The sequence below is a fragment of the Rattus norvegicus genome, chromosome 11, assembly GCF_036323735.1.
Source record: "Rattus norvegicus strain BN/NHsdMcwi chromosome 11, GRCr8, whole genome shotgun sequence".
NCBI lineage: Eukaryota > Metazoa > Chordata > Mammalia > Rodentia > Muridae > Rattus > Rattus norvegicus.
Window position 1 is genome coordinate 73,122,349 of NC_086029.1, and position 19,179 is coordinate 73,141,527.

Sequence of the window (19,179 nt, forward strand, 5' to 3'; positions counted from 1 at the left end):
AAAATAAGTAAAAGTATGTTTCATGTATATATGCTAGGTGCTAATTGAGGCATTTGATATTGTGTAAAATTATATTTTACTAATAATCAAAAGCACGAATAGGAGAGGTGAAATTTTTTAAATAATAGTACCTGGATAGGTTAATATTTACAAAGTAAAGTTGGCAAGCACTAGACATTTGGCAGAGAATGGCAGCTACCATCCGAGTAATGACTATTAGTGAAATAGTAAAAGGTATTGGGAAATAGCAGCAACGTTGGATTGAAAATGAGAGCATTTTGGAAATTAGCCATATTGCAAGTTAAGTGAATTAAATCAGTAAATAACTGCACGATAATTGTTACCATATCTCATTAATGTGCTGTCTGTTTCTTGTGGCTCTCAATGAGCTCCATGGAATCTAAGCTGTGACCAATGTACCTAAGAAATATTACAATTTAAAAAAAATACTGTGCACCATATGCATGCCTGTCAATGAGAATGGTCAAAGATGTCATCAGATCCCTTAGAACTGTAGTTACGGATGGTTGTGAGCAACGATGTAATATCTGGAAGTCCAACTAGGTCACTGAAAGCAAAAGCAGTCAGTGTTCTTAATCACCAAGGCATCTCTCCAACACTGACATAACATGGACATAAATATTTTATTTTTGAGATTCCTTCTTTCTTTTCCACCCCCCAAGCACTTCTTTAGACCTATGTTTGATCTCCTTTAAATTCAGTCTCTCTTTTTAATAATGATTCCATGTAAATATGTTTATGTATGTACATATATATTCTTAAATGTAAGCTGCTTTCTATTTATAATGTTGCTTATATACTCACATGTATGTTTTCAGAGCTGACCACTTAGTATCTGATAACCAACTGATGCATTCTTCCCTGGAGAAGACTATTTCTTCAGTCTTGCACTCCTTACTTGCCTATAGTTTTTGTTTTTTGTCTTGTCTTTGTTTTGTGTGCTTGAGGTCTTCTCATTTTTATCTTCTCCTCTTTTTTTTATCGTGTCAAGCCAGGAGAGGAAGAGAGGAAGAGAGAGAAAGAGAGAGAGAGAGAGAGAGAGAGAGAGAGAGAGAGAGAGAGAGAGAGAGAGAGAGAGGAATAGCGGAAGAGCGGAAGAGCGGAAGAGCGGAAGAGCGGAAGGAAGAGTGAGAGTGAGGAAGAAGAGTGAGAGTCTCCTGTAGCTTTATTCACCACTTATATCTTGTCCTCTTTAGTAAGTTTGTTGTTGTTATTCTTGTTTGATTCATGTTTATGCAGTTATCTTGGTGAGACATTTTGGGTATAGTTTCTTACATTACTACAAGACATATCCTACAACAAACTTCCAGATCCTCTAGTTCTTACATTCTTTCAACCATTGTTCTGCAATCAATGTTCCCTAAACCGTGTGTGTGTGTGTGTGTGTCTGTGTGTGTGTGTGTGTGTGTGTGTGTGTAAAATGGTGACTACTACTACTCCATTTATCTGAGGATTTAAGGAAAGACATTTAGAATGTAGTTAGCAATTATGCTGATTTGGTAAATTGGTGATTGATTATATGTTCTCCTCCAAGATTTATATCTTTGCTAGGCATAAGTAGCTGTGTACGCTTCCAGTATTAGATACGGTTTTTCTCTTGTTGAGCAGGTCTTAAGCCAATTAGAGAGAGTTGCTGGTTACCATCAAACTATGCATATCGTTACTGACTTTTTAGCATTAATGAACCATGTTGGATGTTGTCATGATTCACAGATGCTATAGGTAGGTAGGAGAGAGGACCATAATAGATACTTCTGCTGTTTATTTCCCTTGGTTGCCCCCTACCACTACTTTTTCAGAGAAAAATAAAGGTGCTGTGAATGCTGCCTTTGTCTGAGAACTGACAGATTGTGTCTTGCAGAAGTAGTGTATGTCAAGTGATCAAAAAACTCAATATTATCTCATTTATTTACATACTTTGATTTGCAACAGTAAGCCCATCTGAATCTTAACAATTCACTAGTCATGGGATAAGACATTTTCAGCAGTTTTCTTGGTCTCAAGTGCTGTAGTGGCGGGATAACTTGTTCCTGATGGGCGCTTTGCACACAGATCTCTGTCACAATTTACAAAGCAAGTATAAGAGTCTCACAAAGTTCCAATTTTAGAAAGGTTTCTGCTGTCATATCTCTCAGTCCGCATGGAAAGACAGATTATGATATTTTATTTTGATTTTTTATTGTTTCTGCTGAAACATAAGTCAAATCTCACCCACAAGTTATCAAAATTAACCTTTTGGGGGTGTATTTGGAATTCTATTTTAAGAAAAACACTAACTGTAGTAATGAGATTGCCATTTTTCCGAAGGGATGAAAGACATGCAAACATGTCAGAGTTACGAAGAATCTTCCAACTCTGACTTTTTAGACTTGATTTAGAGCCTGAGTTTTCATTTCAGGCCCTCTGGCCATTTGTAAATTTACACTGAGTCTTTTAGCACGGATCCCTCCATCACTAAATTTTAGAATTATTTCAATGCTGCCAGTCTCTTCAAATCCTGCAGTAAATGAAGGCCTGTTATTTCCCATGGATAAGATAATAAGTGTAAGCCCTGCCTTCCTAGAATTCCCAAACTGGCCCAGGCTCTGGAAGTCTTCTCACATGTACCGTGCTTCAGCAAATGAGTGTGTTAGCCGTTACCATCAGCATTAACTGTACAGTGCTTCCCACATTCAGTATTTGTCTAAGAAAATAGATAATAACTCTCTCTCTTCCTGGGCTTGGGAAAGTCATTTCAACCTTTCAAGGCTTAATTTCTTTATTTCAACAAAGGTAATCAGTCTGATATCTGATTGCCCTTTTAAATTCTAAGCTTTTTTTTCTTATTAGTGTTTCCATCATGTAGAGAGTAATGAATTCATATTTAAGTTTTATGAATTGCATTTTTTTGAACTAGACATTGATTGTTTTCAAACATTAAGGCGTCTTTTTGTTTTTCTTTTCCCAACAGGAAACACAACTGAAGTGGAAACAATATACTTCTCATGTAGTCATTTACAGAACAGACATGAATATGTGCAATTGAGTTATGTTCTCTCCTTTCTATTAGATACCTTTAATATGTACATATTCATTGTGAGATTAAAGAAGTTTCATAGAAGAATTAGTCTTGAAGGGTTCACTGAAATGGAAGACAAGGCATGAGTACATTCCAACAGGATACATTCTGAGTAACTAATGTCATATCAGGCATGGCTGTGATGCCATGACATAAACCTTAGTAATTTGAAAAGAGGAAATGTCAATAGGGAATGCCTCCATATGATCAGGCTATAAGTAGACAAGCCAGAAGGCCATTTTTAAAACTTAGCAATTGATGGAGTAAAGCCCTGCCCATTGTGGGTCATGCCATCCCTCAGGTCATGGTCCTGAGTTCTAGAAGAAAGGAAGCAGAGCAGGCCATGAGAAGCAAGTCAGTAAACATCACCCCACCCATGGCCTTTGCATCAGTTCCTGCCTCTAGGTTTCCTTACTGTTTGAGTGCTCACCCTGACTTTCATCAATGATGGACTATGTACGACATGAAAATGTAAGCCTTCTATAATAAATCCTTTCCTCCTATGCGTTTGGTTATGGAGCTTCAGCCTAGCAATAGCAACCCTAACTAAGTCATATGACTTTGCTTACATACAGGTGTCTTTGTTGTATTCACTTTCCACTTCAAACAGTGAAGCCACAATGAAAAGCACTCCAGGAAACCAGATGGCTCGCATCTCTGTGCACAATTCTTCCTGGGTATTCTTGGCTCACGCTAATAAGACTCAACATGATTTTCTCAGTCAGCTTCTAATCGCAATTTTTGCTTAACACCATAGAATTATTTGTATGTACAAATTTAGAAATTATTTATTGAAAAATATTGGTTGATAACATTGCATTGTATCTAGTGCTAATTTAGACCCTACATAATGGTCAGTTCACACAAAGAAGAGCAAAAATAAAACAAAGCTGGAGGCCAGTGGGTAGACTAGGAATGCACATAGGTCCAGTTGGCAGTAAGAGAGGGGGAACTCTCTTGGATTTCTGATGGCCAAGACACAGAAGAGTTGTATGGGTCAGATTTCAGGGCATAAATACGAGCACATGTATAGTAGGTATAATTAGAACCAGTGATACTAAAAAGTCAAGCTATGGAATAGTTATCTAGACCATGAAAAAATGTGCTCCACGGGTGCATATAAATTTAACAAATGGGTATTGAGCTCCTGTTACATATAAAATTCTATCCCATTTATGCCATTCTCAAACACAGGGTCAGAGAGTTGAGTTTCCCAGGATCTCAGTTCGATTTGACTTACGTTTTAGCTTACTGTGAATTTCAGCGTTAAATGAATTCAGTATTAAATGAATAAACATACTTATCTCTACTTTACTTTAACCTTTGAATATTAAGGTTTAAAGAAAAAATATCTTAACCATAAATACTAGTTTGGAAAAATATTAAATACAATGGAGATGTTGAAAGCCAAAATGCATTGAATCTTTGTTGTGTGTGCTAATAACTTAAAGCAGATTATATGAACACTGTTGACTTTCTGAAAGGTTAGTCTTTTCAAAAGCCATATCCTATTAACAGGTAAATGTGGTCAGATTTGAAATTATGTACATACATTTAACATTATAGGACTGATAACATTGTGTTTATATATTTAAATACATAGGTATATATAACATGAATTTGAGAGAAAACCAAAGAGACATATGATAGTGGGTGAAGAGAAAACAGGCAAATTGGGAAGCTGGAAAATAATTATGATAATTATATTTTAGATTTAGGAAATAAATTTATTGAGAAAATAGTTTGAATCTTGCATCAATATTCTATACTATCCTTTGAATTATCTCTGTTTTGTAGTTTACATTCCCACCGTGTTATTGTGATCAATGTCACTCTCTGGAGATTGTACAGTAAGGAACAGAGACATCAAGGTCTTGTTTGTCCTCATTATACCAGCTTTAGTGTTTGAATCCTACACATGCAGATTTTATGTATGTACATGAATTGATTATTTTTACCAAATCAGAATTTGTGGGTCAATTTTGAAGATTAAGTTCCCATCAAGAACATCACATTTTTCCATCAGTTTTCTAGTCAATCACAAATGCTACTCTGTGATTTTAGCATCTTGGGGTTCTCTATGCATAATTTTCCTTGACTCAATTTCTGCTGTTCTTAAAGCTCTCATGATAGATTATTTTTGACATCTTATTCTCTATAATTATTCATGCGATTGAATGTTATTGACATGTTATTCTCTGTGGTTTTCAAATGCATCAACCTTTCTTGTGTTTATTTTTATTTAATATTACTTACACACCTCACTCTCTGGGTAAGTTCTTGTATTTCTTCAGTGTAGTAACTTGTATTTACCGCGTAACAAAAGTTGAGGTATAGTAGAGTCAAATATCATTACAGTCAAGATCAAAGGATCAATGTGTTCTCTTTTCATTCATAAACACATGAAGTGGGCTAGTTGAGAATAATAGTTACAAAGATGTTCTATTCTACCATAGTCTAATAACAATAGATTGAGATGTATTTGAGAATTAAGACAGATCCTCATTCTATTCCTAGCTTCTGAAAGTTGTACTGAAAAGAAATTATTCGGCAATTGCTAAGTCATCTCTGCCTTCCTCAGAGCCTGCTCAGGTCTGGCCAAGTCTACTTAGAATGCAAGACTCAAGTACACTCTAAAAATTCACCTACACTCTCATTCCTTGGATTTCAGTAAACTTGGGGAGAGTCATATTATGATAAAGTACCAGGGTCAACAATGAGAGTTTGAGATTTAGGTGACTAAAGAAACACACACACACACACACACACACACACTTATATGATAGATGGAAAATTGAGTGTAGGCTCATTTCTGCTTTATTCTGAAATAAAGTGCAGGAGACATAATGAAAGACAATTTAAAGTATAAAGGATGAAAAGGAATATAAGACCCAGTGAAAAAATATAATGATGGAAAGAAGAAGAAATAAAAGTGCATGACATAAATAGAATTGAGAATTCTGATTTCTAACCTCAGTAGCAAGTGAAAAGATGCCATGTTTGCCCAGGAGGAATAGCTCTCTAAACAAAGATTCAGTTTCTTTTGTGATTATGTTATATATGGCCCTCTTTATCGTCTCCCTAATCAGCAGGCGAATTACTCTCTGGGAATGATAATACCCACATATATTGAAAGAATATGTTCTTAGGACACAAGTTCTTCCTGTCTTCTGTGAGATGTGAATATGGACTTAAGGACAAGTGTGTGTGTTTGCGCGCGCATGTGTGTGTGTGTGTGTTTCTCTCTCTCTCTCTCTCTCTCTCTCTCTCTCTCTCTCTCTCTCTCTCTCTCTCTGTGTGTGTGTGTGTGTGTGTGTGTGTGTGTGTGTGTGTGATTTTCAATGACCTCATGAGGATGTCAAGCATGGATACACATTGTGCCAGCAGCAGGTGTGCTCAAGTACCCTAGCACAGACATGTTGTCACAAAGGCTTACCTGCCAAAAGCAAGCCCATGTTGCCATGCGTCCTGCTACGCACAGCCTTCACTCTGAAAGATGCCATTCATTTTAGATACAAATCAACAGCCAACCCACGCAGACCTGCTGTTGCCGTGATACTAGCACTGTAAATTATTTACTTTTGAGGGACTATTCTCAGAAAGAGTTAGGTTGGGGAAATGCATATAAAAATAAATAATCCCATATGTTAGGAAGCTGGTGGTGAACCATTGTTCATCTTCAAACACAATCTGCAACAGGTTCTGAGCTGTGCAGTGAGACATGAAAAACACTGAACCTAATTCAGTACCCACAGAATTTTGTCTGCTCAGCCTGAAGATTTCAGATGGTGATGTTCATTAGAGGTAGCACTGAGTTCAAATGGAACCAAAGGGTTTTTTTTTCCCAGTATGGTATTTTATGGAACTGTATTGTGCTACCCATAATTTGCTCACATTTTTCCTCTACATGCACAGTATAACATACTGGCTGTAAGTCTAGCTTATTATATCTAGCTGGTACAATGCATTCATGTCACTATCTGTGACAGTCCAATACAATTTTGAATCTAGATAAATGCCCTTTCTCTTCTTTATGCTCTCTTTCTTTCAGAAACATTATACATTATTAGCATTAGTAGAAACAGAAAACATAAATTCCCTACAGCAAAGGTATATTTTGGTTGCAGTGAGCAGATTAAATGCTTGTATATCAGTTCTCAAATTAAAGATCCCAATTGCAGTGTTTGTTAGTATTGGTTCCAACAGTCAGAGTGTCCATTCATTTCCACAGGGTTATACTATTATGAGAGTTACATAATTGTTATTCCCTCTTTTTTTTTAATAAACAAAGGCAAGGTTTATTACAGAGATCTATTACGGAGATCTCCGGGCCGACACATATCCCATGCAGGAGGCAGAGGTGTTGACCCTGAGAGGCTGGGAGAAAGGGTATTTAAAGGGAGAAACCACAACCCAAGAGGGCAGGGGTGGTGTCATTGGAAAATCCCAAGAAGCTTCCTGTTTCTCAAGATTTCTTAACTTGGTGTTCCCTTTAGTTCCTAGGTTAAGCTTCCTGCTTCTCAAGGTTGTTCTCTTAAAATTCTAATCTAACTTTGTGGTCAGCTAGTTCTTGGGAGAAGCTTTCTTTACTAGGTCGGGATCACCTATCTAAGGGCCTTATCTTAAACCCTTTTATCTGGATCCTGGGGGAGCAGGCTCAAGAAATGTGACCTTTTACTTACAGGTAGAGGGCAGGGTCTGGAATGTGAGGTATTTAGGGCTTTTTTAAACTTCTGACTTCATAGCTGCATTTTTTATTCTTTCATTCCCCACTTCTTCTAGTGGCTAGTTGTAATCATAGAACTATATTTTAGTATCTTTAGAATATTGGCTTTCTTGTCCTCCTAAAGCATGATTCTGTTGGCATAACATCATAAAATCTGAACAGTATTCACTCTTTCTCTAATGAAAGTAACTAGTTTCTTTAACACACATGGACCTATATTCAGAAGCAGAAGCAAAACTAAGAAGGGTCCCATAAGGGAAGATATCAGAGTAGCCATCCAATGAGATCTACTAAACCAGCTCTCGAACCATCTCTGATGCGTTTCTCTGTCTCTGTCTTTTGTCTAACCTTTTCTTCTAAAGTTTACTCATGGAGTCTTTAATTACTCCTTAATGGTCTACATAGAAGCAACATTCTTCTTTCAGTGTAGCACACAGGATCCTTTTTAAAGGAATATCAGGTCTAATCTTCTCCTATTCTAAAGGACTACCTCTGAGAGGGAGGTTAGGTATTCTTGGAGGTCAACTAAAAAGTCTTTTTTACTCTTTTTATATCTGAGTCAATGGCAGTTCTGAATTCCCTATAAGCCTTGCATTGCAGGGTAACAGCAGATGTCCTTGTAGCTGCCCTTGCAGCCTTAAGATAGCCCTAAGTAATTCTCAACTCTCTTTTGTGTCTTACTAAGTCTTTAGCATCTTACATTAACAATCCTCTTAAACAAAAACATGTACAACAGATGAACATTTTTCTCTATGAGGAACCATAATCTATTTGCCTGAAATTCCACCTTCTAGAAAAGAGGACAAATTGAGTCTAGACATGAGCTCTTTTGAGCATATCAAAGATGGACACACATGCTAGCTTCTGGTCCATACAAACAGTAGATGCATGTATTAATATATCTGTTTAAAAGGATAAATTTCCTAAGACTCAATGTCTCTAATTGGAAAATGGAGCAGAGAGATTATTTCTTTGAGTTGGTATCATGAGATGATAGAACTGTGCATTTCAGCTTTCAGTGGACTATCTTCACCAGTTCTACAATTTTCACCAAGTCAAGGACAATCTTCAAAGGGGACGCAAGATGATCTTAAGAGCTGGAGGATAAGGAGTCAAGCTGTGGAATGCAGTGCACAGGGATTGCACCGAGCAACCTGCAACTGAGTAACTTGCAGCAGCAGTAGCTTCATGCACAAAATCAATCCGAACAAAATATCAGCATTGATAGGTAATGTAGGCCCAATCCTCTACTGAAGAACAGTTGGCAGTTAAAAAGTTCTGAAGAAAAAGAATAACTTCTTTTTGAATATGTGACCACTGATAGATTCTGTGCTCTAGTAGATGACCTGTGAGTATACACACACACACACACACACATACACACACACACACACACACACACACACACACACACAGCGTGACAGAGAGAGAGAGAGAGAGAGAGAGAGAGAGAGACAGAGAGAGACAGAGAGAGACAGAGAGAGACAGAGAGAACAGAGGCAGAGACAGAGAGACAGAATTACAGACAGAAAGACAGACAAAGAAAGAATAAGTAATCATTACCTAATATTTACTGTTATTAAGATAGTTGTTTTGCTGAAAGGTCCCATTAGATAGAGCATACTTACTATGTCTTGAAGGAAGGTGTGGTAATTTTCAAAATAATTTTAACTATATGCATTTTTCCTAAAATCCTTGAATGAATAATAACAACAAAAGGACATATTCAAAAGAATGCACTTATCCTTAGTAAGTCACTGAATAGAAAAGTCTGGGTCTCTTGGGGAAGGAACTCTCACAAGCAAAGTTGCCAGAAGACAATTTGTCTTCCCAGTTACCTCTTGAGGTTTCCCCTTTGAATATAATCTCCCATCAGAAGCTGTGCCAAGCTGGTGGCATCTCACTGGCAGAAACTGTCTCAGTCACTCCATTTTCTCCTTTCAGTGTCAAGTTCATTTTAAATGTTAACCTACTGAGGCACTTCCAAAGGACACTTGTCCCCTCCATTCATACAGCCTTTGTAAAGTGTTGTGCTTTTATTTTCAAAAAAGGGACCTTCCTCCTGCTTCCCTAGAGATGTGGCACCTTTGAAGTTGACCCAAGACATAGGCAGAAATTCAAAGTTACATAAAACTTCTCTTTATCCACTCCTACCCTTATGGCTTCTGGAGTTTTGACAAAAGAAACAAAGAAGTTAAGAATATGAAAAGATTAAAGAAGACCACTTGTTAAGCATCCATCCAGGGAAAAACCTGTTTGTTGTAAAGTCATTATGAATCACAAAGGCATTGATTATTGACTAGTTTCAAAGCTAATATTTCATTCTTAGGACTATATCATTGAGGGCAGAATTAAGGATTTGGGTAGATTACATCACCAAACAAAGACTTCTATATCTATAAATCAAACACACTCTTATAGTTTAAACTAATGCAAAGTTTCACAACTAGACTGGTGAAATGTTCAATGAGTTTTGGGGAGAAATAAAAAGTATCTACAAAACAAGTATTTTTATGACTACATCATGTAATTATGGAAGAATCTGTCACTTGCTGGGCAGTCTACCAGCCAACAGTTACTGACAGTTTAACAAGGGCGAATGTAGACTGAGATTTGTTCAAAGTATTCAACTTCCCAAATGCCATAAGTATAAGACAGGAGATACCTGCATTAAGTTAATACCCAGCACACATGATCAGATACATTTTCTTCTTGATTTGTGCAAACACAACAAAATTTTGATAAAATTATGTTTTCAGAGGAGTGCTTTAAGAAAATAATTTCAATATTAGGACTATAACATTGGTACTCTCCTTCCCCATTAATAGGCAAAGAGTCATGGAAATGAAAGGTTTGGATTTTACTACCTTAACAATGGGGCCATTTCTGGTTGACTTACTGATGACAATCATGCTTCACTCCTTAAATTCTTTCTTGGGACACAGTCCTCATTAATCCTTTCTATAGCTACCTTGACAGAGTTAGGCACTGGCAAGAGAAGATTGACCCGTCTGAATTAGTAGATTTGTAACAAGCTGGAGATGGGAAGAAAAAAATGAATTTTCTCTCAATGTTTCTGTCATTAAAACGACATTTTGAAAATGACAGTCTTAGATTACAGAAATAGCATAAAATTTGATGAATGAAGAGATGCAAAAAAGTTCTACCATAATCATACTATCTCATTCCATTTTAGCCTTTTCCAGAACTGTGTGCATGTGCAAACAGAACTATAGAAATTATATTCAAAATACAGTCACTTTACAAGATAATGTCTTATTATTATAAGTAGCTATTGACTTTTATTCCCTTTATCTCTTTATTATTTTTACATGTGTTTGGTTACTTTTGGTGGCCTGAACCCATGTTAAGCTCTTGGACTTTTTAGAGATATAACAATTTTTTGACTGTTGGATATCAATCACTAGGGATATAAGAAGTATATTTATATGGGTAAGCTGAATATCTTGACATTAACTCACTGAAACTAGATTGTTATGGAAGCAGAGCTTTCCCTAGGGCCCAGAAGCATCCTGATTAGATTACTGGCCAAATTCTAAACTAGATCCTGATCTATACTTCCCATGCCTGTCATTTATCATCTCTCATTTCGTGGATGCTAAGAGGAGCGATGCCTTTTACATTAAAAACTAGTTTTAATGTAGCCAAACAATACATCAGCAAGAATAAAAGCTTTTTTGGGCTGTTGCCATATGCTATTCTACACATAAAATGCTTCATAGATAATAGTCAGATGCACCCCCTCTCCATTTCTCTCTGTGTGTGCATGTGTGTGTGCATGTGTGTGTGTGTGTCTCTGTGTGCAAATGTACCTGTATATTTTTTCAAACAGAACAAGCTCATATTTTTCCAATATAAGAATTATAGTTTTTTGAATATTCATTACAAAATTCAAGTATCTCTGAACTACTGTTTTTATCAGCAGAATGGAGCAGCAAAGAGAGACCGCTTTATAAGTGAGGGACCCTGGATTCTTGTCCAATTTTCCTCTGCTTGCTATCTGCTTTCTTATTTTTTTTGAATAGAAGACTGTTCTTACCTAATGTGGGGGAGTCCTTCTTGCCTTAACTTTGTTCCTCTGAAAACGTGCTTGGGCCTCATTTTGATGGTTTTGAAGTGTTGGCAATCATTACTCTTTTTCGTAAGAAGTCATAACTGAATTCAGTCATGCTTGTTTACCTCAAGATGGCTGTATTTTAAGGGTAGCCGAAAATAGCCCTACCCATGTTCACTTGCAGCCACTCTAGTGAAATATCAGTGTAAGTGGTGTTCTTCGCATGCCTTAGCATCAGCATTCATTCCTTTGGTACAGTGTTAAGCACTTATTGTAAGCCAAGAATTATTGAAGGCACCAGGAATCCAAAAGCATATGATACAAGCAAGGTTTCCCTTCTAAGTCATTCATAATCTGAGAGAGTTTATATCACTGAAGTCTCATGGAGAATTGAAAAATGCAGCTAAAGACTAGCAAAGCCAATTATAACATGCTATGAAAATCTATCAATATGGTTCATTCCCCCTGTAAAAACAAGTCAAAAATGTCTCCCTCCAGAATGAATGCAAAAGCTGATGATCACATGGTGTCTGAGAATAAAGAATATGAAGGAATGTTCTAGAATTTAGGTAGTAGGCTTATAACAAGAAAATATCAGGGACCATCAGGAAGGAAAACAAAGGTATTGAACTAAAAAGAGTGAAGATAAAGGGAAGCTTGACAAAAAATGGAGACTGAATATTCTGATAGTGTCTGTGCAAAGTCCCTTTCCCCACTTTAGAAGAAGCAACATCTGTATTCTGGAAGAAATGGAAAATTAGATAGGACATTAGCATGGTTTTATTCACTTATCAATCACCTTTCAGTTGAGAAGGAAAAGAGATTAGGTCAATTTGTCTAAAGCAAGACAGGAGAATTAAACAGGAGAGTAATGGCTTTACTCTTATTTGTGATTCTATTTGGAATGATAACATAACTTTCTTCGAGTAACTCATTTCTGTAGCTCCTAGCATGGGGCTAGGAGAATGTTACCCAGGGGACAAGAGAGAGCTCTAGTCTTCTTGTTTACTTCTGAATTATTTATGTTTTTTAAATGGATTTTTATATGTGAAAGGTAGTCTCGGTTCCCTAAGGACTCACTGAGCACAGACCTGAATCTCCCTGAGATGATCCTCAACCCAGTTGTCTGCTGCCTGGGAACAATTCATGGACAAGACTTCTAGGCCCTGGCCACCATGTTGAGCATCATGAGTGGAAAATATACAAATTACTACAGTAATTCTTCCTGATCTCTTGTAATGGCTCCATATTGTCTCACAATTTTTCAATTAAACGCACACACTTTACTCGTGGGGAATGGCACAGTTTTCATGAGAGATTATCATCTGTGCAAAGAGGCATACATGCAAACATGGCTAAAAGAAAAGAAAAAAGAAAACAACAGCAGCAGCAGCAACAACAACAACAAAAAAAACAAAAACAACAACAACAACAACAACGTCTCCTCATCACACTGAGCATCAGAGAGCTTATATCCTGTCCAGTATAAACTAACTTGCTATTCCATTCCTCTTAGACAGTGTAAAGAAATTTATAGACTACTTCTCATTCTTACCATTTCTCTTATCCTGTCATTGTCTTCACTGCTGTCTAGTGAAAGTTGGGCGAGCCAGGAATTAGCTAGGTATTTACCTCTTCAGCTGCTTCAGTCCCTAACTATTAATACCAAAATCAACAGAGAACTTCAGTAGGTGTCACCACTTATCCTTAGATTTCAGGTATGAAATCTGTGGACTAAGTATTCCTATACTACGAATTAGACAAAATATCAGCTTACCTATTGAGACTCAAGCATGGTACCACTATCCTTTGAAGGGCTTGAGTTTTACCTCTTGCTAGAAAATATACATAGTGAGACTTTATATCAGTTTCTTCATTCAAAGAAAAATCAGATTCCCAGTAAATACCCAAGAAGCTCTAGTTCCTTCCTCTACAACTATGCGCATGGAACTTTAACCATGGTAGGTTCAAAATTGAGGACAATGGTTTGGGGACAAGAAATAAGATCAGGAGAGAAAAAGTTGAGGCAAAAAAGAATGGTATGTTGTTCACTTCTGGTACATATAAAATGATCAAAGGTCAATGGTAAGAGTTTAATCTGATATGGTCCTCCCTGAGACCAGATAGCTCTCATTTGAGAAGAACGAAGAAAAGAAGGACAATAAGAAAGAGAGAAAGAGAATGGGAATTGAAATAAACTTAGAAGGCTCCAGTGCTTGTAATTCCTATCCAAACATACTACTATCATACTGCATACTATATACTGCATACTCCATACTACAAAGACAAAACAGGGAGATCACTGATTAATTGGAATAATGCACATTTCTTTCCTCTTTTGGAAAAATAGAAGGCAAATGAGCTGATGAGAAGAACCAGCAATGTTAGATTATGGCTCTGTAAGGTTGGCACCTTTATTTCAGTTATTTCACCAAATAAGGCTAAATGGATTGTGTTGGTGACACACAGCCTAAATATTACATCCATCCCCTATTTTTCACATTATTTTCCTCCCTTCTGAAATTTTATTAAAACAAGAATAAACAGTTCTCTACTGTGATCATTAGTTTGCAGAGGCTGGCTTAAGAAACAGATTGCTGGTGCCACAAACATAGGCCCAAGAATTCTGTCATGCAGCCTCTGATGTGGTATGTCAATTCCCAGGGAATGGCTTATCCTAAATAGTGTTTGCTGTTATTCATAAATATATAATGACAGTCATCCTTAAGCAAACTTCATCCAAATCACTCCATCCTGTGCTAGTAATGACTGTACACCAGTAAGACACTGAGAGGCAGTTGCTCGGAGGCGTTTATAATACTGGGCATTATTCAAATATGTGTTAACCCTCTGCAGCAAACGGCTGCTCTTAGGAACAGGAAGGACCACTGCGGATTTCTAAGTTTTCAAGGCTAACGGAATATGCTGAGAAGGGAACATGTTAGATAAACACCATTGCTTTCTCTCAGGATGTGGGCATGCTAGAAGGCGAGCTAAGAAATACACATATGATTACAAAGACTCCCATTTATTTTCCTCAGGTAGAGAGCGGTAAATACATGGAAGTAAAGATTTCATTCTAGAGTAATAATTCAACATTTGTAGCACTGTGATTTTTTATGAAACTAGTGCACTCACAAACTAAACTTTCAAGATTATCTCAAGTTTACAATGTAATAAAAGGCCTATAGGCAGCATAATTTGGGGAAAATACATTGGAGGAAATATTCATTAGTAAATATGATAACATGCTCAGTAAAGTTTTAAAATGGTTTATATTATAGAAGATCACTGGAAAAGCAGAGCAAATGTCATGAAGATAGAAATACCTGAGAGTATTTAGTATATGATAAAAGGGAGATTAATGGGAATGTACTATTGGGACATCTGCTAGTCTTTTTAACAATAAAGGCTAATTTATTTATATATTTATTATATGTAGCAATAAAGTAAAATCAATATTCAGATAGAAATAATAATTAGTAACTGTGACTGTAAAGACAAAGGGGAAATATATGATGTAATTTTCTTAAATACCTGGAGTGGAAAATTAAAAACAATATAATTAATAAAATGATACAAAAGCATAAAGAGCTAAGACATTCCAAATTATCATAAAGGAAAACAGCAGATAACTGATCAGCAGGAATACTACCTCTAGTCTATGAAAATATAACAAGTTTTAAACTAGTATTAAAATACAGCTATGAATACAGTTTTCCAACCATTCAACAAAAAATGATAAAAATTGAACATTTTAAAAAAGAGCAAAACATCAAATCTTCAATTATAGTAACACAATTGTTCTAACTCATGCATAACTAAAGAAAAATTTTTAAGTTGATATTTATCTAATATGTTGATATTATATAGTATTTAGCAAAATACATATAAATAGATGATTTTGTGCGAAGTCTGCAGCAATATCTATAAAATTCTGAGAATGAGATGAAGACTTACATATTCTTGGTGTGCAAAAATTCAGAAACTAAGACTATAAAGTGTGTGCCTTTACTGAAAATAAAATCTACGATTTATGTGGTTTGGACTCAACTCTCCTTCTCAACTTGTGTTCTATAGCTATATTCACCCATTTTACAAAGATCCATTCTTAGAAAACTAACACAACACACCGTACATTCCCAAAACAAACATCCAGGAGCAACTTTTTTTTTTTTATCTTTCTTAACTTGAATATTTCTTATTTACATTTCGATTGTTATTCCCCTTCCTGGTTTCTGGGCCAACATCCCCCTAACCCCTGCCCCTCCCCTTCATGTGGGCTTCCCCTCCCCATCCTCCCCTCATTACCACCCTCCCCCCAACAATCACATTCACTGGGGGTTCAGTCTTGGCAGGACCAAGGGCTTCCCCTTCCACTAGTGCTCTTACTAGGCTATTCATTGGTACCTATGAGGTTGGAGCCCAGGGTCAGTCCATGTAAAGCCATTAAAATAAATAGATTAAGTAACAAATCAATAATTAAAAGGAGATGCTTTTTAAATGTATATATGTTTGGGAGAAACTCAAATTAAACAAATATAAAATGTTTGGTCTCATTTCTACATTTTCTGTCTAAAAATCTAAATATACATATTCACACACACAATTTTATGCAGAAAAAAGCTAAGGAACACTCTATCACTGTCTCAGTGACCTTATATCTTAGATGGGGATATTTAGGAATCCCCAACCCTCTCTAATTCACAACTCTAAACTAAGATCAACCAGTGACCTGAACCTATCTACCCAAGGGAAACTGAATAAACTCCAAGGACAGATTATTGAAGTCTCTTAATTCTCACACATAATTTTTCTACTGATGTTTTCAGGAACAAATAGAAAACTGTTCTACCAAATACAAATAAACTGAAGAAATTTTTCATCTCAGTAAACATGGATGTTAGAGATCTTTGGACACAAGACCAAGATATCTAAGCAACACTCTACAAGTAGACAGAATTTTAAGTATCTAAAAAATGGAAAAATAAATAAAATCTATTTGTTGCCATTAATAAATGAATCTCGGTGAGTCTTCCGAGGTGATTCCATTAATTCCTAAAAGCCTAAGAGAGAATATAATGTGAATGTTAAGGACTGGCACACATTTCTGTGGTATAAAAAAAAGAAAATATTTTGTCTGATTTTGAGGGAGTTGGTTATTATGGACAAAGCTATAAGGAAATCAATCAATATTCTAGTGTCTTCCAAGGAAAGCAGGGTAAAAAAGATTCCATCTGTCCTTTATCATCTCTGGGCCTTTTTTTCTTTACACCATTTTTTAATCTTCCTGGGTAGCATAAGTCTGTATAAATTCAAATGTTCTCAAACCCACAGGTTCTAAAATGCCTATGGATTTGAACCTAATGCTTGTTTTCAAATATACAGTGTATAAAGACTATACCCCAGGATTCCCAGAAAAAAAAAAACTTAGTTTGAGGTTTGGGAAAAGCATAACATGATGTTTGCCTCATTATGAGCACACAGAATGATCTTATACTCTGCCTTCACAAGCATCTATTGAAATGTTGTCATTTAATTCCAGGCTTGATCAAAAATTTTATTTAGACATATAACCTTGAATTAATTAACTCTAAACAGGCCAATTTGTGTGATCTTCGATTCTGCCCCCTTGACTTGTTTTCCATATCCGCCGCTCTCACTCTGCACACTGGCCACACTGCTTTTACAGCTGACCATTGTAAACACACACACAAAACGCTCAATGAATGCTGTTTCCCCAGCTCTCTGACAGGCGGAGAGATGCACACCTTTCAGGATGCAGTATTTATAACCTGTTTCCTACAACTGACTAAGTAGTTAACCAACCATCCAGGGAAAAAAGTAAGAGGTTGATAAGAACTCATGGCAACGCTTTCTGTGGGTCGATTCAGAATCTGCCTCCTTCTTCTGTGTTTGCCCATACCTTTAGGAGAGACATTTTATGGCTACATAACATCATCCCCCTTTCTGCGTTTGGGCTGCTGGACAAATGAAGGCAATCTGCAGAGGAAAAGCTGCTGCTTGCTCAAGCTTGGTAAACATAAGACCAGGAGATGAGTCATGCGTGCTAGAGGATATATGGCAAAATAACCATGAAATATTAACAGGATAAAAATCAAATTATTATCTGGGCATTTAAAAAACCTGAATAAGGAAACAAAAGAAGAACCACTGAATTAGAAAAAACCCATAACTAATTGAATTCATATTTATCCTAGTTGAGTCACCAAATGAAATAATATTTTTCCCTGTAGAAGTAGTTGAAGGTGAATTTTAAGGGAGCTGTGGCTAGGTTAAAATTACCATGTTAAGGAGGTAAATAGAACCATAAACATGGTATTTCAAAGCAGAGCTCTACATTCCGGCTACTGTTGCTTGCTTGACGGTTGTTTATAGATTCCGCCAGCCACTCCAAAGCCTGACAGAGCAGAGCAAGAACCCCATGTAGTAAGAAGTATGTGCACTGCTCCTGGTATTTTCAGGCTCTGCAGAAGGGAAGATGAACCCAATCTACCTGGCTGAAGAAAAGCTGGTAGCTGACATTACACATGATCAAAGCGAATGATTCTTAGCTGCCTTGAGTCAGTTCATTTTCGTAACTAAAGTTATATAGAAAATTATAGAGTCGTGCAAACTGAGTTCAACTCTGTTATAATTCTTCTGTCAGCAATGATTCATCAATGCTCATATCCTAAGAACATTTGTTACAGTAGTTTTTCATGGTGGACACACTGTCTTTATCATCAAGAAACTCCGGCACGTTTTTCATTATGAGGTGGAGAGTACAGAATCAGGAAGGGTGTTACAGAGAGAAGAGCTGGACTCTGTACGCAGAGCTGTGAGTGCTGTAGTGAGTTTATTTCTCCCACCTACCATTCTAGCCAGATTGTCTCCTTGGGGTTCCTCTTACCCGTTCTGCCTCAGTTCTGTCATCTGGAAAACATAGACAGTGGTCTTCATGCCCTGCGATGGTGGCTCTAGGAGGCTACACATACTGAATGTTCATTGTCATTGAGGAGTTAATAGAAATAAACACAAAAATAATTGAAGAAAGGAGAAACGTGTCGTCTATAGAGCAGAAAATCTGAGTGGATCATTAGTGTGTTTTCAGAGGACATATCACGCAAATATAAGCACATCTTTGTACTGTGATTCTGGTGTACAAATATTTGTTTTAAATTTGGTAACTACCAGCAAGGTTATTGCCACAGAATTTTAAAGATTTATCATAAATGAATAAACTGCATGTTTGATTAAGAACCCTATCTCCTCCCACAACACACCATGTCTTATTTC

General features: G+C 36.6%; 1 protein-coding gene across 2 annotated transcripts in view; it reads right to left on the reverse strand.

The window, feature by feature from the left end:
* The window catches only part of Lsamp (limbic system-associated membrane protein), a 2,169,735-nt gene that overhangs the window by 1,069,064 nt on the left and 1,081,492 nt on the right, over positions 1-19,179 (reverse strand). The window lies entirely within an intron of this gene.